General features: G+C 39.6%; 1 protein-coding gene and 1 non-coding gene across 3 annotated transcripts in view; one reads left to right on the forward strand and one right to left on the reverse strand.

Annotated features, from left to right (window-relative positions):
* Positions 1-23,324, reverse strand: part of PTPRG (protein tyrosine phosphatase receptor type G) — a 721,138-nt gene that overhangs the window by 625,832 nt on the left and 71,982 nt on the right. The gene's annotated exons all lie outside the window — the stretch shown is intronic.
* On the forward strand, positions 6,918-7,055 carry LOC119920601. Its single transcript, XR_005448332.1, has one exon. It is a non-coding gene; the product is annotated as a small nucleolar RNA SNORA7 (small nucleolar RNA).

The following is a 23,324-nucleotide window of genomic DNA, read 5'->3' on the forward strand; positions in this document are numbered from 1 at the left end:
TTGTGCCAGACACTGTACTAAGCACTGGGACAGATACAGGATAATAGGATTGGACACAGTCCTTGTCCCACATGAGGCTCACAGTCTTATTCCCCATTTTACGGATGAGGTGACTAAGGCACAGAGAAGTGAAGCTACTTGCCCAAGGTCACACAGCAGATAAGTGGTGGAGCCGGTATTAGAACCCAGGTCCTCTGAATTCCAGGCCCGTGCTCATGGCATAGTGATGGAGCACGGCCCTGAGAGTCATTAGGTGATGGGTGGTCAGTGGAGAGAGCCCGGGCTTTGGAGTCAGAGGTTGTGGGTTCAAATCCCAGCTGCGCCACTTGTCAGCTGTGTGACTTTGGGCAAGTCACTTAACTTCTCTGGGCCTCAGTTCCCTCATCTGGAAAATGGGGATTAAGTCTGTGAGCCCCACGTAGGACAACTTGATTACCTTGTATCTACCCCAGCACTTAGAACAGTGCTTTGCACATAGTAAGCGCTTAATAAATGCCATCATTATTATTATTATTATTATCCCAGCTCTGCCACTTGTCTGCTATGTGACCTTGGGCAAGTCACTTCACTTCTCTGTGCCTCAGTTATCTCAACTGTAAAATGGGGATTGAGACTGTGAGCCTCATGTGGGGCAGGGACTGTGTCCATGGACTTGGGAGTAATGAAAGTCCCTCCAGCACTTAGTACGGTGCCGGGCACACAGTAAGCACTTAACATGTGGGTCCCAGAGCAGGTGCATCTTGGCCACAGCTGTGTAGCTCCTACACAGGTTGGCTCCTTCACAGCCTAGGGCTTGGGGCAGGAGGAGGGGAAGATACATTCATTCATTCAATCATATTTATTGAGCGCTTACTGTGTGCACAGCACTGTACTAAGCGCTTGGGAAGTACAAGCTGGCAACATATAGAGACGGTCCCTAACCAACAACAGGCTCACAGTCCACTCCTCCTTCCCTCCCTGACTAAGGGCTTGCTTCCCTTCCAATATTAGAGAAGGTGAGCCAACTGCTAGGGCAGTGCTTGCTGCACACTTCCTGCATGCTATCCCTGGCAACAGGCCAAAGCTGCAGGAAGGGAGAGAATTCCACCACAAGAGAGAGGGTGGGAGGCACTGCCTCCAACTGTGCTTGAGGGCAGATATTGGTGGTTTCTTCCCACCCCACCCATGACCCCTTGAACTAATCCGACCTCGTGTACATGCACAAATACGATATAGGCAAAGAGAAACATATACTCAGGGTCAGAGAAAGAGGCTGACAGACATACAAAAGGCACACATGGTGGGATCAGAGGGAACATATGGGAAAGAAATAGGGACCTGGCAGGGGGCCTGATCCTAGAGGAGACTATGGCAGGGAGGGGCCTGAATATTTATTACTATTCAAGCCAGGGAAAGGAGTTGGTTCTGATCTCTGTGGTGACTCCGGCTCCTGAGCAGCCCCCATCATTTTACTGCAATGGACAGAGCAGATGTGCAGTCACAGCTGCCCTTATAAAAGAAGCTGTACGTGGGAGAAAGCTACCTAGCTTCATTACCACAGATCAGTTTGTGACCACAAAGAGGAACAGTCATACTGATGGCAGACTTAGGAGTGTGTATTTACAATCAGATTCCCTCAGTCAGACTCCCCAAATGGCACCATTCATTCTCCCAGCCTTATGCACACCCCACACAAGGCTGTCAGAAAAACTCTGCACTACAGGTGGTTATTCACCACTGAAGTCTATTCATTCATTCAATCGTATTCATTGAGCGCTGTGTACAGAGCACTGTACTAAGCGCTTGGGAAGTACAATTCAGTAACATATAGAGATGGTCCTGTACTATAATAATAATAACAATGGTATTTGTTAAGCACTTACTATGTGCCAAGCACTGTTCTAAGCACTGACTATCCCTAGTCAGCCTTAGAGCAGCTCATTTATTCCCCATCTGCAGGAAACAGAACCAGGCATGATTACTGATAATAACATTTGCAATACTAAGTACAGAAGATTTACCACTGACACCGAAAAAAGTAACGATCATGTTCATTGTTAAACCATCATACACCACAAGAGAGGGATAATTGTTACCGCTCCCTCCCCACAATTTCCCTCAGAACAGGGAAAATACAGTTAATAAATGATTTAGAGTACAAAAGTGGCACTCACGAAACCGCCAATATTACTCCAAGTCACTTAGCCCGAAACATCTCTAGTTAAAGAGACAAATCATTTCGACATGATCTTGGACCAAGGGTTAGGTGAATGGGTAAGAGCATTTGGGAGGATGTTTTTCAATGTCCTGAGTACTTTGTCTCAGCCTGAACCATTATTAAATATGATGTCCTGGGAAATCTGCTTTGATTTTATAGCCAACAAGAATGATGTAAGAATTTATCCTTATTAATTACCTTTGTTATTTCCCATCGGTGAGTAAAGAAGCCCTGTCTCTGATTACGCAGATCAGTCATTCACAAGTCACGAACTAGTCAGAAAGAAAGCAATTCAGTAACAAACAATTGATTTTTTGAGTTCCATGTAACTTGGACTGAGGGGTAGGATGCCAATAATTCTCCCTTCAGGCTCAGGAAGCTGTAGAGTGGATTAAAGCTTCCTGAATACCTTCATGTTCTCCAACATTCAGTATTGGAGCCAGGCTTACACCCTAGTAGATGAGTTTCTTGACAGGCTAATGCAGCAGAAAGTTTTTGTTCAACTATTTTAGAATTACCTAAAACCAAACTCTTCCCAGGGAGTCCAAGTAATGGAATTGTTAATTGTTCCCAGTGAGGGCTCCACCTCCTACTATGCTTCCTCTCACATCTGTGATGACAGTCTACGGTTGGGCAGTTTGGCCTTTGAGGAACCCCTTCACTTGCATGTGAGGTAGCAACCTTCCCTGTTGAACCAAGGTACCAAAGTCTTACATAAATATAAAACACAGTTGCTAGGTGAGAATCAAATAGTGTGAACTTAGTTTTCATCTTTTAGAAAGAAAATCTTCCTATCAAAAGTATCCCAACATGAATTTAACTGGCTGCCTCTTCATTGTCAAGGAAAACGGAAAAAGTGGGGTTACTTACTCAATGTGAAGTTGACAGCTATGCCATTAAGATTCAGTCAAATTTTTCAAGAGATGCTAAATATTTTTGACTAGCTAATTAGGACAAATAGCATTTCAAAATGAGTCGTCTATCTTCCTGCAGTGACGTATCTCAAGTTGGCACCAGAACCAGTTTGTCGACTACACAGTTAAGTAGTACCTTTATAAATGGCAGAGTCACTGCCCCAATGAATAAAGTCACAAACTACAACTAACTTTTTTTATTCTACAGGTAGTCCTTATTAACCCTCATTTTGTTCAGGACCCTTCCAGAGTGTTAAGAAACATGGTTTTTACAACTTGAATTTTTCTACAGTAATATAAATTGATTTTGTCCTTTAACATATCCTTACAGGTCAATTAAAGTTGTGAACGGCATACTTTATTCATAATATATTAGACTATTACTCTAATGAGGTTAAGAAATATACATAAACCAAAAGTAAAACATGGAAATTTCAGAAAAACCAAACTCCTCAGATTTACAGAGTTGAAGGGGCAATAGGCAAATGTTGAAGCAGGATATGCAGGGTTTTCTCATAGTAGTTTATGTCCAATCAGTGGCCTATCGTTAAACAACTGCAAATACAGTATACAATTTAGAAAATTAATAATCATCTAAACAAGCATTAAACCAAGATGTATAAAAATAAAAATCTTAGTTATCAAAACACAAGGAGTGCTAAACCGAAATGGCATAAACAGAATCTATGAGTCTATCATATGGCCCAGTTTTTTTAGCCTTAACGAAATAGCATTCTTACCAATAGGGTTAAGCCCCTCAAGAGTATGGACTCTGTCTTTTAGATCTCTTGTAGATTTTCCTCCAGCACCCAGTATTTTCTCAATATATAGTGCTGGTGAAGAAAGTTATAAACTTACACTTCTTATGTTAGAATCACAAATAAATATTAAGTTTATTAAATTGCATGTCATAAGACCAAAGAAAAACAAATCAGCTAAACATTAAAAAGTTAGGGTATATACCGCTTGAGAAAGAAGTTGATTCCGGTAAAATCTTGATGTAATAATAATAATAATAGCATTTATGAAGCACTTACTATGTGCAAAGCACTGTTCTAAGCGCTGGGGAGGTTACAAGGTGATCAGGTTGTCCCACAGGGGGCTCACAGTCTTAATCCCCATTTTACAGTTGAGGTAACTGAGGCACAGAGAAGTTAAGTGACTTGTCCAAAGTCACACAGCTGACAATTGGCAGAGCCGGGATTTGAACCCATGAACTCTGACTCCAAAGCCCGGGCTCTTTCCACTGAGCCACGCTGCTTCCCCTAAACTATACTAAACTATACTAAAGTCTAGGATAAGAACTTCATTACTGCAATTGGAAACAAAGGTATTATTGTAATCTACAGTCATGAAATTATCTTTGGAATCAGTGAATGTTACTATAAGTGGTTTTTTTTTTATTTTAGAGCCCAGAGTTAATCTTATGACTATTACAAAAGGAACTTTGTTTTAATTTATTATATTCAGAGTCTAAACATATTCTTCATAGGAAGTTTAACTTAATATACATCAACTTTTGAGCTATTTTCACCCCGTAACAAGTGTATTAAAAATTAAAAAACTTCAATGGTGAAGGTCTTATTAGCTATATTAAAATCACATCTTCAAGAAGCCTTCCCCAGCTAAGCCCTCATTTCCCCTACTCCTCCCTTATGCATCACCCTTGCACTTCAATTTGTACCCTTTATTCATCCCACAGCAATTATGTACATATCAAGTTTATTTTAATGTCTATCTCCCCCTCTAAACTGTATACTCCTTGTGGTCATTCATTCATTCATTCAATCATATTTATTGAGCGCTTACTGTGTGCAGAGCACTGTACTAAGCGCTTAGCATTGTACTAAGGAACATGTCTACCAAATCTGTGATATTGCACTCTCCTAAGCACTTAGTGCAGTGCTCTGCACACACTAAGTACCAAATACGATTGATTCAAAATTTTTCCATATCCTATATATTCGGCAGATTCTCAAAGTGAACATTGAGGCACATTTGGGTAGGCCTAGTATCCTTTGAAGAGATAAAAATTTCTAAAATGCACATGAAAGTATAAAAAAACAGAGACTCCTAGATCTAAGTAGGGTACATTGAGAGATCATCCAGTCCATTCCCCTGCCACCTGACAGGTGACAAAGAGTAGAGAGTTTTCTATTCTTAATTAAAGTTCTCCTAAAATTGGGCCTATACAACCCACACTCCCAACTAAAAGCTAAATCCAATCTTTTATCAGAATATTTTAAATCAGTCAGGATAGTCCCTCTAACCAGCCCAAATATTTCCTGCTTTAGTTTAAACCTATTTCCTCTTGACTTCAAGAACAATTGTTCAGCATCCTCTTCACATACAACACCCTGCCTTCTCTTCTCTAGGTTAAACAATCGCAGAGTATTTAACCGTGTCTCTCTCACTTTGCTAATCTTACTCTCCCTAATTTTTTCCATATTCCTCAAAGTGTAGTGATCAAAACTGAATCCATCCACTACTCATTTTGCTCTTCTTATCCTTCACTATTTTTTCCATATTTTTTAAACTGTAGTGAAAGATTGAAGCCACCACTTCATGTTTTGATGTGAAATTGTAATTACAAAAAATGTTTTTTTACCTTCTACAAAGATAAGCACATATGTCCTTTCCCAAATGCATTTCAAAAAAATTTTTAAAAGGTTTTAAAAATAGGATGTGCCAGTTCCTTAAGTTCCCTGGAGTGCATGCCACTGACCTGCTGACTGAATTTTTTTTTAATTCCCTGAACTATTTCTTCTCTAATTGTGGCTTCCCAGTCTTTTATTACCCTGGTCAGCTGTTCACCTTTTTTTGTGATGTGTTGGGGGGTGGGAGGTTAATAGAGCCTCTGCCTTTCATTCATTTATTATCACCTCTCTATCCCTGCCATGAGAAAGTTGGTAATTTCCCCTGGCCTTCCTGAACAATATAGTTGAAGAGGCTGGGTTGTTTTTTGTTTGTTTTCTTGGGGGGATTTTTGGAGGGGAGGTTATCAATTAACCTCTTTGTAAATATGAAAAGTTGGCTTAGCTCAATTTTATTAATCTTCTTTACATTAAGAAACTTTCAACTGAACCACTGCCATCATTCTATTTTGAATAGAATATTTTACTTTTCAGAAACTAAGTCATTCTTACTGTGTTAAACTGTGCACCTTAAACAGATAATTTCTTAAAGCGAATAAAAGACAAAGGCAAAATTTAATCAAGTAGCAAGAGTCTCATTTGATTGCCAGAGGAATAACAGCAACCAACTTATTTTCCTTCTCTTAGAAAATTACCATGAACCAAAAGAAACACAGGGTCTAGAGATAAAGGGAGAACTCAAGCAAGATGAAGAGAAACAAAATAGACCAATCTACTTGTTGGCTTTAGAGGTGTCACAACTATTCAAAATTTGGAAAAAAAAATTAAAAATCCATATATTTATTAGTGACCATTGTAAGCAGCTTTGTTCTCAAAAATGGATTTGAAAAAATCAGTTCTAGGTGTAAAAATGTGTCTTTTCCTGGAAGACTGCATTCTGATTAACCAGGGAATGTTTGATTTATACAGTTACCAAGAATGTTGCTTTTCTCTGAACTCCCAATGTACTAATTTTCCTTATCTAAATTTATTATCGACGGCACTTGAGGGCAGGGCACTGTATGAAGCACTTGAGAGTGCACATAAGAAGCAAAAAGAGGTATGGTTCCTGTCCTTTAGGGGCTTAAAATCTAATGGTGGAGAAGGCAAAAATATCCACAAGCAGTGGGAGCAGGAGAAAGGGCAAGTTTATAACAGATATGGGCATGAATTCCCCTCTCAGGATGGCACCTGGAGAGTTTGCAGTAGTCTACCAGTCTCTGCTATGGGAGGGAGAGTCAAGCAGAAGCATACCCACTCCATTCCTAGCTTGGACAGTGGCTGGTGAGTGAAAGACAATCTGTTACAAGTCAAAATTTACCTGTGCTGGGCTGCAGCAACATGGGAGAGAGTCGAGGACAGAGACCCAAGTTTGCTGTACGGAAGAAGGCAATGGTAAACCACTTCCATATTTTTACCAAGACTAACAGAAGGATTGCAGATTGAGGTAGGCATTCTAGGAGAGATGTGGCCATGGCCATTATGGGCCAGAAATGACTCAACAGCATAAGACAAGTGGTACAAATGGTAGCACGAATTAGGTGATAAAAAACATTTCCATATACATTAATGCCAAAGATGGCATAAATATATAATGCTAAAGTAGGTTATACCATTGATGAGATTTTGTGGGTTGGTAATTAAATAACCGAGGTACTTGTTAAGCATTCACTCTGTGCCAAGCACTGTAGTAAGCTCTGAGGATACATACAAGGTAATTTGAAATGGTCATATTTTAGGAGGGCTTTGAAAATAGGAAGTGCAGTGGGCTGGCATAGTTTTCTCCCCTTCCAATACTTATTTTTTGTTTGTTCCCAGATTATTAGCATATAACAAGAGGATAAATATATTTTGCTTGAGAGAGGTATTGAATTTCCCTTGCCAATCACTGAAATCACTTTCTCCATAGCAGTCAACAGTATGCTGGTATTCTAAGAATTACGTTAGAAACAAATCAGCAAATCTATTTCCTAAGGGTAGTACTCAGAGTTTGTATTTTCTCAGAGTTCCTCAGGACAAAAGTGGGTAAGAGGACAGAGATATATAGAAAGTATGACATGGAGTCTGTGACTGTCAACTCATTGTGGGCAGGGAATACGGCTACCAAACTGTGTTGTATTGTACTCGCCCAAGCTCCACACACAGTACACATTTAATAAATATAACTGATACAATTAAGCTAGCATGCAGATATCAGAGTTCTTGAAAACTGATGCAGAATTAGTAATGTTAAGCCTATCTACAAAGTTTGTTTGGTACTATGGGATTACTTTGGTCAAAAACACCCACAATAGGTGTTTCTATTGGAGAAAAAATGCACTTGCTCTATTCAGGCAAAGCCATTGTATAAGACTCACTTTTCCCCAGTGAAAGGTACACACTAAGTTTTTTTTTTCTGGACAATGAAACTAAGCTTTAATCTTTTCTGAATTCACGCACTAGTTTGCGAAGCAGGTGGGGGGAAAAATCCACTAAAAAAGACACAACTATGGCAGATAGACAAATAATGAAACTAGGTTAGACTAATTTCTCAGAAAGCTGAATGCTTGCTAACTACAAGCCTCATAACAAATAGGTATTTCTTACCCCAGTAGCATTAAGTAGACATGCTCTTCATCATGATCCAAAGAAGCATATGAACGGGGGTCGGGAGCTCCGTGTTATGATTCTACTAAACATGGAGGCAAATTCAGTTCTAGCCTGATCTCAAGGTATGCAGCTTGCCTACGAAGTCCTCCTTCCCTGATACTGCTGAGTAGCCCCAGAAGGTCTTTTCTGACCACCTAGGCCTGAAGATCTTCTGCTAGATCTCTTCACATAGGAGTTCAGTTGTGGGGGCAGGGATTGTCTCTCTGTTGCTGAATTGTACTTTTCCAAGCGCTTAGTACACTGCTCTGCACACACTAAGTGCTCAATAAAAACGGCTGAATGAATGAGTTCCAGTTCACTCACTGCAGAAGGAGCCTAAGGGAACAGTTTCGGTCTGGGACCTAGAGCCATCCAGGCCTACCAAATAATGCACCTTAAACAATACTTAATTCTGGGACCAATTAAGCTTTGGAGGTCTGGTCTGGATTAGACCAAAATCAGATTGACTCCAGCAGCAGAGAAGTAAAGGGATGCTCATCTCTGGACCTCATGGATCCTCATTGTGTTTTCTGCAGTTCATGATGACTGAACCACAGACACTGGTTCTATTCACATTTGGCTGAAACAAGTATTTCACTTGAAAATAGAAGCTGGTAGTAGCATTAAGAAACATCTGATGACTATTTTGTACAATGCACTATACTAGGCACTAAAGGCAATGTGATTCAGCTTCACAAAAACATTCAGATGCCTGTATAGTTCCCCTTTTAATGGTATTTGTTAAGTGCTTACCATGTGCCAAGTACTGTACTAAGCACTGGGGTACAGACAAGCTAATCAAGTTGGACACAGTCCATGTTCCACATGGGGCTCACAGCATTAATCCCCATTTAAGAGCTGAGGTAACTGAGGCACAGAATTGAAGTGACTTGCCTAAGGTCACACAGCAGACAAGTAGAAGAGCCAGAATTAGAAACCAGGCCCATGCTCTATCATTCATTCATTCAATTGTATTTATTGAGCACTTACTGTTTGCAGAGCACTGTACTAAGCGCTTAGAAAGGACAATTCAGCAACTGAGACAATCCCAGCCGACAATGGGCTCACAGTTTAGAAGGGGGAGCCAGACATCAAAATAAGCCACTAGGCATGCTGCTCCTCAAGCGTGTGGTGCTCTCGGTGAAGACATTGAACTGATATCAAAGGATTCCAGGTGGGCAATTAAGGGAAGGGGTAAGATTCAGTGAAAGATTTTGTATTAAGCCTCATGATTTTTCTTCAGAGCTCTCCCAAAAGACTTCCAAGTCTACAACTGTTACAAATATTGCTGCAGGAAACTTTACATCAATTTTGAAGGGCAAAAATTTAACCCATCTCCCAGTATCAGACACCAACACCAACATAGAAGAGTAGTTTCTAAGATCTACTATAGATATAATGTAGGATGGGACCCACTAATCATCATACAAACATTTCAATAAGGAAGTTTTAAATATGCACCTAGAACTTGAATTTATTGAGCATCCACTTGGTGCAGTGCACTGTACTGGGTGCTTGAGAAGTAAAAAAATAAAGAAATGACTTGCACCCTGCCCACAAGAAACTTACAGTCTAATATGGGAGACAAACATCATAATATTTATAACATGGAGAATAGTGAAGAGATGAAAAAGAGAAAGAAAAATCACTGGAGAAGGTTCAAGCAGTTGGTAAGCCCATTTAAGGACTCACTGACTCTCTCTAAATTTTAAAACAGAGTAAGTGCCAATTTCAAATTTAGTAATATTCACTGTTAGAGTATGGGGATAAAAAAAAAAAGCCAAGGGGGGGAATACCTCTTAAGAAATTGGAAGTTTCTGCACAAGAACGCAGTCAGCCAAACTGTGCCAGGATACCAGATGGGCTGTTGAATATTTTTGGATTTTTATCTTTCTGCCAACACACCCATCTAGAAAAATTATGGGTTTTGGTGTGTTTAAATCCAGATACACCCACATAATTGAGATATATGAATTGGGTCCTAAAATTGGACAGAGGCAAAGAAATATAAATGCTTTCCCAAATGTGTATAATTCAGTTGCCCCATCATAGTTAACCATGTTCTTATAGTTCTTCCTAGATGAAAAGCGGCGTGGCATAGTGGGAAGAGCATGGGCCTGGCAGTCAGGGGACCTGGGTTCTAATCCCAACTCTGTCACTTGTCTGCTGTGTGACCCTGGGTAAGTCATTTAACTTTTATGTGCCTCGGCGTCTTCATCTGTAAAATGGGTTTTCAATATCTGTGTGCCTACCCCCTCAGACTACGAGCCCTGTGTGGAGCAAGGACTGAGTCCAACTGGTTTATCTTGTATCCACGTCAGTGCTTAGTATATAGTAAGTGCTTAAATACCACAATTATTATTATGCCCCCCAAATACAGGTGTAAAATATATGGGAATCATTTCAATGTAAGTGGTATTTCCAAAACGTATTGATAATTACACATAATTTACCACATAATTTAAGGCACTACAAAACTTAAAACATAAAAAGTGCCCTTTCTAAATTTTGGGTATTTGTAAATAGTGGATAGTGGATATTTGGTTTCTAAAGGCTTCAAGGAAAAATTTAGTTGGATTCCAAGAAAACATTACAAATTTTATTTCTCTCAAACCTATCATGTTGCTAGCATGTTCCTGCTCAGCAACCTCAAAATATTCAAATCTTGGACATACACTAAAGTTTAAATATCTTTTCAGACATAACAAAATGTCTTAAAAGCTTTCAATACCCACCCCCAGTGAAGTGCCCAGATGTTTCCAACAGTTGGTTAACTACTGTATCCCAATAAATAGATATGCCAAGTTACTCATCTGCTGGCCTTGAATCAATCATTTATGGCCTTATATGGCTGTCTTCTAGTAACTTTATGCAAAACTCACAACTATACTCAGAATAATTCTTGCCCTAAATATCTTCAAGTGCACATCTCTGGGTTTCAACAAGTGTGATCAGGGTGGATTTTGGTAACTCTTAGCTAATGTTTAGCTCCTCACAGCACCTGTATATATGTATATATGTTTGTGCGTATTTATTACTCTATTTATTTTATTTGTTCCTATTTATTCTATTTATTCTATTTTGTTAATATGCTTTGTTTTGTTCTCTGTCTCCCCCTTCTAGACTGTGGGCCAATGTTGGGTAGGGACCGTCTCTATATGTTGCCAACTTGTACTTCCCAAGTGCTTAATATAGTGCTCTGCACACAGTAAGCGCTCAATAAATATGATTGAATGAATGAATGAATAATGTTTAGTGGGCTCAGAATTAGTGTGTTTTACTTTGAGCTTAAGGAAGCTCATCCAAGTTGACTTGATTAAGGGTAATGTCAGTGAATTTCCTTGTCACTGATTCTTATACTTTTACCAAGTAACTCTGCTTCAAGCAAGAAAATTACCAAAACACTGAAACTTGAAAGTTTGGGGATAAAAGATTGGATAAGATCTTCATTAAGGCATTAAGAAATTCCTAGTATAGTACTTAACCATACTAAAACAATTGTTTCCATACCTGCAGATTTCTCTACCTATGTTAGAAATATGAATTCCTATTTAATTGACCTTCACCTGGTAAGACAACTAGAAATGACTGATCCTTGATTTCCTAATAAGAATGCTCATGGTGTTGTCAATTGGGGCCTTTTAGAATTTTACCTTATTACACTATATTTTGCTGTATTTGTGTCAAAGGTGAATGGGCAGGGGATCATTTTTTAAAATCCAAAAAATAATAATAATAATAATAAAAATTAAGATATATCAGCTATTTTTCCATCATTCTTCAAATAAAAAGAAATGGAGATTTTATCATTTGCTTATCTTAGAATTTACAGACAAAAACCCTAATATCATCCAGATGGCTACCTAATGAATTTTTCAGGAGTATATTCACAGGACCTGAAAGTCTACAGTTAGGTCAAAGACATTCACTTTGTGCATTACAACCCTGGGGTGTAATGAAACAGATCACATTTTACTGTTTGCACAAAATGAAGTATTGTCTCATGATAGGGTAATTCAGGCTGTGTACCGACAGGAATTAAAGGAGCATTTCTCCTTGCAAATGTTATTTCACTCTTTTGTCACACATGCCATTCTGGCATCTTAACAGGACCCCCCCCCCCCCAAAAAAAAAAAAATCAATGAGGTGGGTAACAAACAAAATAAAATGCACTGGACCTTTTCATGAAGTGAGCCAGGGTGAATATGTTATTCAGGGAGTAAAGGGCTCTTAAGAAAGACTAGGGAAGTATGGATAATTGAAATCTACAGCTAATGCTCAAACCTCCCATCAACCTTGGCACTTGGAAAGCCTATAGCTAGAACTGCTAACAAATTGGAGTAAATGGATTTTTATTTCTTCTGCCTATGACAGATAATGGGGATGCTAATATGAAAGAAGAGTGTCAAAACTCAAGCAGCAAGAGGGAAAATGAAAATTGAATAATCATCAGATTGCTTGGATAATCCACAAACTTGATAAGCAACCTCAAATAATCAAGAGTTGGCTGTAACACTTTCAAAGTACCACCTAGCAAATCATCTTTGAACAACTATCACTTGTGCCCCTAGAGTTTTACATTTACCTCAGCTTCATGAGACCTCAAATATATTAAATCAGACAATTCAAGGCCACTAAACAATTCTTTTGGGAGTTCAGCAATGACAAGAGAAACACAACTGAAGTCCCAAATCAAAAGGAATTATTTATTGATTTCACTAGTGAACCCATCAGTTTTTAATATAACCATATTTGGGTATTTTTGTGCAGCAAGTATGAACAGAAATGATGAAAGCCACTCTTCTGATTGAGTCTACAGTCTATCAGACAAAGGATGTGTGCTCTCTAATTTAGATCAGGATGTAAATCAACTGAGGAACTGAGAAGGGGGCCTCCAATTCAGAGATCCCTTTGGCTCCTCTAGGCAGCCTAGAAAGACAATTCCTCTGCAGTCTAAGTACTCTTCCACTCAGGTGTCCCTTTTGTTTTATAAACAGACCCCGTTGGGGCTCTAGGTCTAGTTTGTACCTCCTCCACTTAAGGGGAGGACATTCAGAATTAAACCCACTTGACTGCAAGGTACAAACTGCCACGCCTGTCTTCATACTGCTTATAACTTGCTCTAGCAAAGACACCCAGTTCAAAAGCATTTTTTAAAGGGGAAAGGAAACAGTTATTTTTCAAGGTTCAGTCATTCATTCATTTGTATTTATTGAGCACTTACTGCATTCAGAGCACTGTACTAAGCGCTTGAGAAGTACAAATCGGCAACATATAGAGATGGTCCCTACCCAACAATGGGCTCACAGTCTAGATGTGTATAGCTGAGAAGTGTGGAGAGTTGTCTGCCAGCAATTCCATCTTCAATCCTCACAGTGACAGAGTATTACCTTTAAGTCAGCAGATAAATGCATAAGACAAAAAAAATCCCCAAAAAGTTAAAAACTCATTTTGAAAGATTTGTAATATTTATCTATATCAAGGCACTGAGGGCAACATCTGCAATTTCATTGTCATGCACCAGAGAGAAGCCATTTATATCATAAACAAAACGAAAAGAAAAATGTATGCAGGGTCTAGATTAATGTGTGGGCTTTGATTTATTAAAATAGTGATAGGCCACTTCCTTGCTTATTTAAAAGAGAGAGAGAGAGATATATAACAGGACCCCTAGCTAAAAAATACAAGATGGAATATGTGTGCTATGAATACAACAGCTGTACTAGACACGTAACAGCTGTACTAGACACGTTACAGCTGATATTTCTGCATAATGTTGCTCTTGAAAAGGGGCCACTCTGGAAGAGCTGCTCAGAAAAGGACATTAAACATTATACTTTGTGTAAAGACAGTCTCTTTGCAGTGTGAACCTTTTATGGCATTGATATACTTACAGCATAGATATCCAAAGCTGTCCTTCAGATTTGCCAATAAAGCCACAGATGGTGAGATGCCGGTGAGATTGAAATTCTCTGTTCAGTACTGATAACCCTCTCAACACTGTATTTATACAAAAATCACCCATTATTGGGCTACCACAATTGTCAACTATAGCAACTGGTGCTATTTTGGAATGGATCTTCCCCAAAATAATCGCTACTCTAAGATAGTCACCTCATTCCTGTAGTTTCCACCAGATTGTTGTATCTATTGTACATTAGAATTGAACAGCTAGGCTAATTCATTTAAATGGGCAAAGTAACAAGAGACAATTCCAAGGCTACCTCATCTTTGTCCATTCATTTCCCAAAGTTTCTAAATTTATGTAGCATTTCAGTAGGGCCCAAGCCATCCTTGCGATACAATTCTATCATTTCATGTAGCAGATTAAGACAGTGCCAATAGCACAATGTCCTTATTTTTTCTTAAAATCAGGAAGAACACGTCATTCTATTTGGGGCTAGAAGCTGAGTAGGTCAAAAAGAAGAAGGTGCAAAGGTACACCCTTCAAAATCAAGGACAGACGCACAAGCCAGGTTGAAACAAGTGAATTTTAAGAAAAGAACAAAAGGTGTCCTAAGCAGACAATACAAATGCATCTTTTCCATCGAGGCCTTCATATAACCATTAAATATGCCTCAGATGATAGCCAGTTACAATTATTTGATCAAATCACAACCTGGTGATGAGAGCCAGGCTTTTCCTGTATTCTCCATTTTACTAAAAACATTAAGAAAAAGATAAACCATTCATCACGATGCACGGACTAGAAGTTTCAGGTGCATCCTGGAACTATTCCAATTTTCAACACATTGGTATGAAAGAGAAACTGTTCAGCTACTTGCCTTGAGCTATCAGAGGACCCCAATGTGCTCCCAAGTCCATGAAGCAGACATCTGTGAAAATGTACACAATATCCTTGGAGGCAAGTAGAGAAAGGTCCTTGCATAAGGGCAGCAAAGCAGAGAGAACTGACAAACTGCATGGTGATAAAAATTGAATGAAAAAGTATGAACTACATTTAACAATGGTTTTACAAATTGAAGGCTGAAGGGCCAGAGACAGGTGAAAGCATTCACTAGAGCACCAAGTCAAAGGACACTGCTAGTAGTTAATTCTGCTGCAGAGAAAAATGGTTGGATAAGATTTAATAAGTTACGTTATATGATTCCTTATGTAACTAACAGCACATTGGAATAATGGGTAGAGAACTTCACAAGTACCCGCATGAAACTTCGCCTAAAAATCAAAAACCAATAGTCATTCAGTCATCCAGTGCCTCCAATCGATTAGTTAACAATTTGTTTTCAAAACAGGATAAGCAGCAAACGAGAAAGCAATCTTAGTCACTAGAAATAAACTTAAATGTAAATGAAGAGATTGGGGCAAAATCTTAGAGTTCATATCTTTACAGCAGGAAAGCTCTACAGACAGACTCCACTTCTACTGCATATAATCCCCCACCAGGTAGACTTCCTCAAGACCTTCCTCAAAGAGTTCTATTAGTCAGAACATCTGTTAAACCTCTGAAACCAGATTAAATAAAAACGAATAGAAATGACAGGCCATTTCTTACAAAAAAACTTTATCCATTTTATTTACATATAAATATATATATTTAAGTTTAAAGAGCAAAAAGGCTAATAAACCTTAAAAGAAAAGAAACTTTTACCTAAGTGGTGCCAAAAAATCATTTTTAAAACAGATCACACACCAGCAAACCACTTGCTACCCAGAAGATATTCACAGCTATACACTGCACTGTTCTCAATCTGGATAGAGCCTACACTTTGATTTCACATAGCATATTTATTCACAAATCACATCACTTAATTCATTTTTGTCCTCACAACATCCCTGCAAGAAAGCCAAAGTACTAGAGAAGCAGTATGGCCTAGTATAGGAGTCAGAAGATCTGGTTTCTAATCCTGGCTCCAATACACACCTACCATGTGATCTTGGCAAGTCACTTAACTTCTCTATGCCTTAGTTTCCTCTAAAATGAGGATTAAGTCCTACTCAGACTGTGAGCCCCATATGGGACAGGGACTGTGTCCAACCTGATTATCTAGTATCTAACCCAGAGCTTAGTACAGTGCATGGCACATAATACAAATTTCAAGGACCCTTCATATCTTTATTTTACAGATGAAGAAACTCAAATGGAGAGCGGTTAAGTGATCAACCATGCTTACACAGAAAGTAAGTAGGAACACTAAAACTAGAACTCAGTTCCTCTGTCTCCTAGAACCATGCTCTTTCCTACTATTTATTCTGGCTTCTCATCTCCCTTACCTTCTTATTTATAGCCTTCTATCTTCTTATGTATATATCTATAATTCTATTTACTTATATTGATGCCCATTAACTTGTATTGATGTCTGTCTCTCTTCCCCTGCCCCCAAGACTCTAAGCCCATTGTGGGCAGGGATTGCCTCTCTCTATTGCTGTATTGTACTTTCCAACCACTTAGTACAGGGCTATGCACACAGTCAGCAATCAATAAATACGACTGAATGAGTGAATGAATTCTCTACTCACCCTAAGGTTTTACTTGATTTACCTGGAAAGCAGACAGATTTGCAGGATGGGAGTATGTGGGAAAGAAACCAGATGAGGAGGTTATGGTCAAATGGAGGGATTTGAAAGTTGGTGAGGATAGAGATAATACAGCAACTAGAGATGATGACATAGAGTGTGTGTCCAATTTGGTGAGTGGGTGAGGTGGGGTGGAGCAGAAGGTAAATGGAGTTGAGGAGTGATAGAAAGTGGGAAGAGGAAAGGTCATCAGGAACATCCTTCCCTCCCAGCCTGAGCCCCCTCCTTATCCCCCAGCCCTACCTCCTTCCCCTCCCCACAGCACCTGTGTATATGTTTGTACAGATTTATTACTCTATTTATTTTACTTGTACATATTTACTATTCTATTTATTTTATTTTGTTAATATGTTTTGTTTTGTTGTCTGTCGCCCCCTTCTAGACTGTGAGCCCGTTGTTGGGTAGGGACCATCTCTATATTTTGCCAATTTGTACTTCCCAAGAGCTTAGTACAGCGCTCTGCACTGCACACAGTAAACACTCAATAAATACGATTGAATGAATGAATGAATGAACATCCACAGGGATATTGAAGGTGCCAAGAATCAGTGTAGGGATAGAGACGGAGAAAAGGAATGTGAGAAAGAGATCAAAGTGGTTCTGAAAGTTGTAGGTAGGTTGTGCAGGTGTGGGACACATACAACACAGGTAGATGACTGTGACTAGTAACTGCAGTGGGTGGTATGGTATAATGATATAGTCTCTAAAGGAAGGGAAAGACAGGGATGGGGGAGGTGGAATGGTGTGAAAGCAGAATTGCGGAGCAAGAAAAAAGCCTACTCCTTCCCCTTTCACTATGAGTCTTGGGGACTGGTAAAAGGTGAGGTCCCCTTTAGAGAAAACAGCAGAGGAGACAGGGTCATATGTGGAGAAACAAGTTTCGGTGACGAGAGCATGAAAAATAGGTGAAAATAAAACCTGTTATCACCACTGCCAAGTCATTGCAAATGAGACTTCTAGGGCTTCATTCAGGACTGCTTCCTGTGTGCTCAAGCTCTGCAAAATTAATGATGGAAGTAAAAACAGCTGGTTTTCTTCTCACCTGCTTCAGCTGCTGCTACTCCACTACTTGCTGGGTTCCCTTGAGCTTTCACCTTGTCAAAGAGCCCTGCAAGAATCAGTATATGTACCCTTCACTGAAACACCTCTGAATTAGAAGATTTTTAATCTAGCTAGCATATTAAATTGAAATTGGAGAAACCAAGAACATTGCATTATATCAATTTTAAGCTAAGTTTTACACAGTCATTTTTTATTTTCACAGAGATCATTGCCTATGAAAGAAAATATCCATTAAAATGGCTGCTTTTCCCTAGATTTTTAAGAGATAAAAAGAGAGAGAGAGCAAAAATCTTTGAAGAAAAGAAATGAGGTTTAGAGCAGGGATAGGCTATGTTTCTGGTCAGTGTCAAACAAGTCTCATCATGTCTGCTGGTTTGATATTGGAGTGAAGGGGCAGTGGAAGAGAAGGAGACACAATGATTTCATTGCAAAGACTACAATTCCTTTATCCTTTTTCTAAGACAAACCACACAATTTGGGTTAAGCTAGCTGAAATTTTTGAATTTCTGTTTATTTACTCAGCTGTGTTTCCCATGCGTAGCTAATAATACAAGGTGATTGATTCAACACTATTGTAACCTCAAACTACTAATATTACCTTAGCATCTTGTTTTGTTTATCCCAGAATAATGTTCCCCAAATTCACAGGTCTGGAAAATCAGTCAGGTTACTTACTGTCCTCACTTGATCTGTTCCATTGTATGTCACCACAGTATTTACTTCCATAACTGCTTCACTTTTGCATCCGAAAATAGGGGAGAGACAATGATTCAGAAATGGCTTTGATTTCCCTACCAAGATCCCATCGTTATACCTCCACCGTGCACATATACAGAGTCTTCTCTACGCTAAGGAAAACCTTGAGACACACAGGTAAAGAAGACAGGGGATCTTTATGCCACCGGAGCTCTTCTCCGCCACCAGCCCAATCAAGAGTCAGGCCCACCATTCATTCTATAAAAAATACCATTCAGAAACTGGGAATGAAGCTCATCTTCTCAATGAACCTGCATCCTCCCAGACAGCTGTATGGGACCAATCTGAACGGAATAATGAATACACTAACGAACAACCGTTTCACAACAAGATAGACGATGTCACTTCACCTGAGCAAGGGGTTCGGCTCATCGGTAACCTGCAGACCCCATCCGGTACAACGGCGTCAGCAGCTTTGCTGCGGGTTTGTGAGCTGGAGCAGAACGGGCAGGGTCTGATATTGCCTAAAGAATGGCTAGACAGCGAAGTCTTCGGTGCGTTACGCTTTCAATGTGGACACGAATCTCCCAACCTGTCAGACACCGGACTGCTGACTGCTTTGAAAGTTTTGACTCGGCTGCCCGTGGAACCCCAGAGCAGCTTAATAGAGCGCCTGGTGGCAGAGAGCCAACACCGGCTTAACGAAGGACACTTAACAGTTGGTAGTCTCTGTATGCTGTGAGAAAGTTTGATTGAACTCCAGGGCCCAGACAGTGCCATGCTGGAGAAAGTCGTCCAGCAGCTGCAGGAAAGAAACCTGGATGGATGTTCCCCTGAGGAAACAGCCTTGGTGTATAGGCTGCTTCAGGGGGCTGTCAGGGAGGTAGGGCAATACCAAGCTCTTTTGAATCGAATGAACAATTTCTCCCTGTCTCTAGTTTCCAAACTGAGCCCTAAGTTGACAAGCCTAAAACTCCATGCTTTGGTCAGCCTGGACCAGATACAGGCCCACCATCTGATGGTAAAGCTGGGTAAGCACTCTGCAAGGTACATCCCTCATTTCACCCATGAAGAATAAGGAAAAGTGTTAGAGGCTTTCATTCATTTCGAGCACAGTGACGGTATCTTCACAGAAGCTCTGGCACGATACGTTTCCCGGTCTGGACTCACTCTCCCCCATGATGCCATCAGCAAAATCATGGAGTATTGCAGTAGAAGATCAATTCTCTCAAAGAACATCTTTGATGCGGCCACGGAAAGTTTCGTTTCCCATGCTGACATTCTCACCCCCGACCAGATCTCTCGGATGATCGTACCATTGGGACAACTCAATCACCTACCACCTAATGCTTCTTCCCTCTTTAAGAAGCTCGAAAATACGCTGAGCTCTCGCTTTGGTACGTTTCCACCACGGACCCTGCTGGATATTCTTCATTCATGCACTCTCATTGGCTGCTACACGATAAATTTTATGTCAAAGATATTTAGCCCTTATTTCCTTCAACATTTACAAGCCCAAGATTCAGGCTTGAATCATTTGGTCCTGTCCCAGCTGACCCAACTTTTTTTAACAGTGAAACTGGAATGTCCCTTCTATAAGGGTCCTAAACTTCTTCCAAAGTATCAAGTGAAGTCATTTCTCACTCCAAGTGGTTCCTTGGAGACCCCTGTGGATTTTCACCTCTACAAAAGTGTGAAGAAAGGACTTGTCTGTCTTTTAGGAGCAAGAGCTTATTTTGCTTCAAAAGTATTGACCCCTTATTGTTACACAATAGATGTTGAGCTTAAACTTAATGAAGAAGGATTTGTATTACCAGTTTCAGGATACGATGAAGTGCATAAAAGAATAGCTCTTTGTATTGATGGTCCAAAGAGATTTTGTTTCAATAGCCAAAATTTAATAGGAAAAGAAGACATTAAACAGAGACATCTTCAATTACTTGGGTATGAAGTTGTGCAGATTCCATATTATGAGCTTGAGACTTTACAAACAAGACGTGCGGTAATGGAATATCTACAAAAAAAGCTCTTTCCTCACACTTATGGACTCCGTCAGTGACAAGAATGAAATATCGCAGAAGAATCTGGGTGCTTAGTTCAAGAGCCAGTGCATGTTATGTTTTGTTGTCTGTCTCCCCTTCTAGACTGTGAGCCCGTTGTTGGGTAGGGACCGTCTCTATATGTTGCCGACTTGTACTTCCCAAGTGCTTAGTTCAGTGCTCTGCACACAGTAAGCGCTCAATAAATACGATTGAATGAATGGAGTCTAAGAATTAAGTCTAGCAGTAAGGGAGCAGGAGAAACAAGAGGAGAAGAAAAAAGAAGCAGAAAAATGTAAGGGAAAGGGAGTTTCCTCATCTGTAAAATGGGGATCAATTGCCTGTTCTACCTTCCTCTTAGACTAGGAGTCCCATATGGGGACAGGGGCCTTGTCTAAAAGGATTATCTTGTATCTACCTAGTGCTTGGGGCTTAGAGCCTGCCACACTTAAGTGCTTAACAAATTCCACAGTTATCATTATCATTATTATTAGAACTAATAGTAGTAGTAGTAGTAGTAGTAGTAGTAGTAGTAGTAGTAGTCGTAGCAGCAAGGAAAGAAAAAGGTAGTAGGGCAATTGAGACTGAGTCTCTTTACTTTTATTGCACTCTCCCAAGTGTTTCATATGTACAATAGGCACTTCATGAATTAATTCCCTTTCTCCTCTTAATACTCAAGAGTTCACAAGTCTCAGAAAAAGGAACATCTCCCCAGAAGCCTGTATCAGCAGGCCTTCTGACTCATCTTATCTTCCTACTCTAGCACAGGCCACCACCACTACTTTTCAAAAATAACCTTTTATTTCCTATTAAAAAATAGTGGCAGGCAATTATACGAGTTAATATGGTATCGCTTTCCCATAGTGCTCTCACTGGCTTGCTTCATAGCTTTGCTCTAGCTGGCCATTTCCTGGAATGGGACATCTCAATTCCCTTTTTATTCAAGGAGGCCTAGTTTGCAACTGTATTTCCAAGGCAAAATGTGTTGGCCTGGAAATAATAATCACAAACTTTAACATACACATAACAGCTTTAGCATTACCTGGAGTGGGAAGGAAAGATGCTGTACTAGCATCATGGCTCAAGGAAATTATTCAAGGTGATTTAAACCTTTGGTAATGTTTCCGAGTGAAAGAGATAGAGGTGGCAGAAGGGAAAAAGGCAGACACTAAGATCTCTGCAGGGTTCGGGTATGTTCGGCACGACAAAAAGTTCAATCTGCCATCTTTGAGGAAATTAGGGGAGAAGACAGAAGTGGTGAGAGATGAAGAAAGAGGAGGTGATTTGTTGTGTGCTTGCACACGAGCCAAACTGTAGGGAACTTTTGGAATTGATTGGCTCAGTGGAAAGAGCACGGGCTTGAGAGTCAGAGGTCATGGGTTCTAATCCCCGCTCCGCCGCTTGTCAGCTGGGTGACTTTGGGCAAGTCACTTAACTTCTCTGTGCCTCAGTTGCCTCATCTGTAAAATGGGGATTAAAGACTGTGAGCCCCACGTGGGGACAACCTGATCACCTTGTATCCCCTCCAGTGCTTAGAACAGTGCTATGCACATAGTAAGCACTTAAAAATGCCATTATTATTATTATTGCTTGAGAGAAAGGGAAAAGTGGAAGAAGAAAAGAGTACTTCCTCCCCTTTCTCATAGAAAATACCGAGATTTATGATAACATTTCAAGGCTCAATATGGTCCCTGTAATATTTTAAAATTATTTCATAGAAGACAATGTTGAAAAGTATCATTTTTGTTTTTTATAAAAATAAAAAATATGTATTTTGTTAACTTCTTTTCCAGATCTGGTAGGAAATTCAATTACTCAGCTGTTGTTTTATGCAGCGTTAAATATTAAAATCTAAGAACACTAAAATTATACCTGTTTCCCATGGTTTGACAGGTTGCAATGAGCAGGCATTGAGACTTAATAACCTATTTGGAGAGTTCATATGAGTATTTTCCAGGATCTCTGCACTCCTGCAAACCCTTTCTATTATAAATACAGACTTTAAATATATTCTCACTTGGAGATAACTTACACCATTGACTATTTGCAGGGCAAACAGAATGCAATCAAACACTAAAGCTTCAAGGAGATTATAGAGAACTGCCAGGGTCGGAACTATATCAACAACTTGAAATCAGTTCATTCAACAAAGCTTTGACAGTATTACACTAGCAAAACAAACCTCATGATAGTATTCCCATCAAAGGTAGCATCACATTTCAGTAGTTTGTGTTGGGGATTTATGAAGAAACATTCCTTATCATGACAGAATGATTTCTAAAGGACTATTATATTCAGACCTCATGGTGACCCTATTCATGATAATTCAGTTTGTATATCTTGCAGATGGATGCTGCTATAAGTGATCAAGATAGTAAGCTTACATAACATGTTGAAGAAATGACCCCTTGTATATCTATATTGTGTGAGAAAGATGGTTTCTCTTGATGAATTTAGTCTTTGATTTACAGAGGAATTATATCTAGAAGGTTCTTCTTTTCACATCTTCATCATTTTAGCTAGAAGCTCCATTTTTCTGAAATTTAAGATTAAGGGATAAACCTAAACGCTTGCTTTATCCCTAATCTTAAAACAAAGTTGATGATCCTCTGAACTC

This window comes from Tachyglossus aculeatus, chromosome X1 (genome assembly GCF_015852505.1).
Source record: "Tachyglossus aculeatus isolate mTacAcu1 chromosome X1, mTacAcu1.pri, whole genome shotgun sequence".
Taxonomy (NCBI): Eukaryota; Metazoa; Chordata; class Mammalia; order Monotremata; family Tachyglossidae; genus Tachyglossus; species Tachyglossus aculeatus.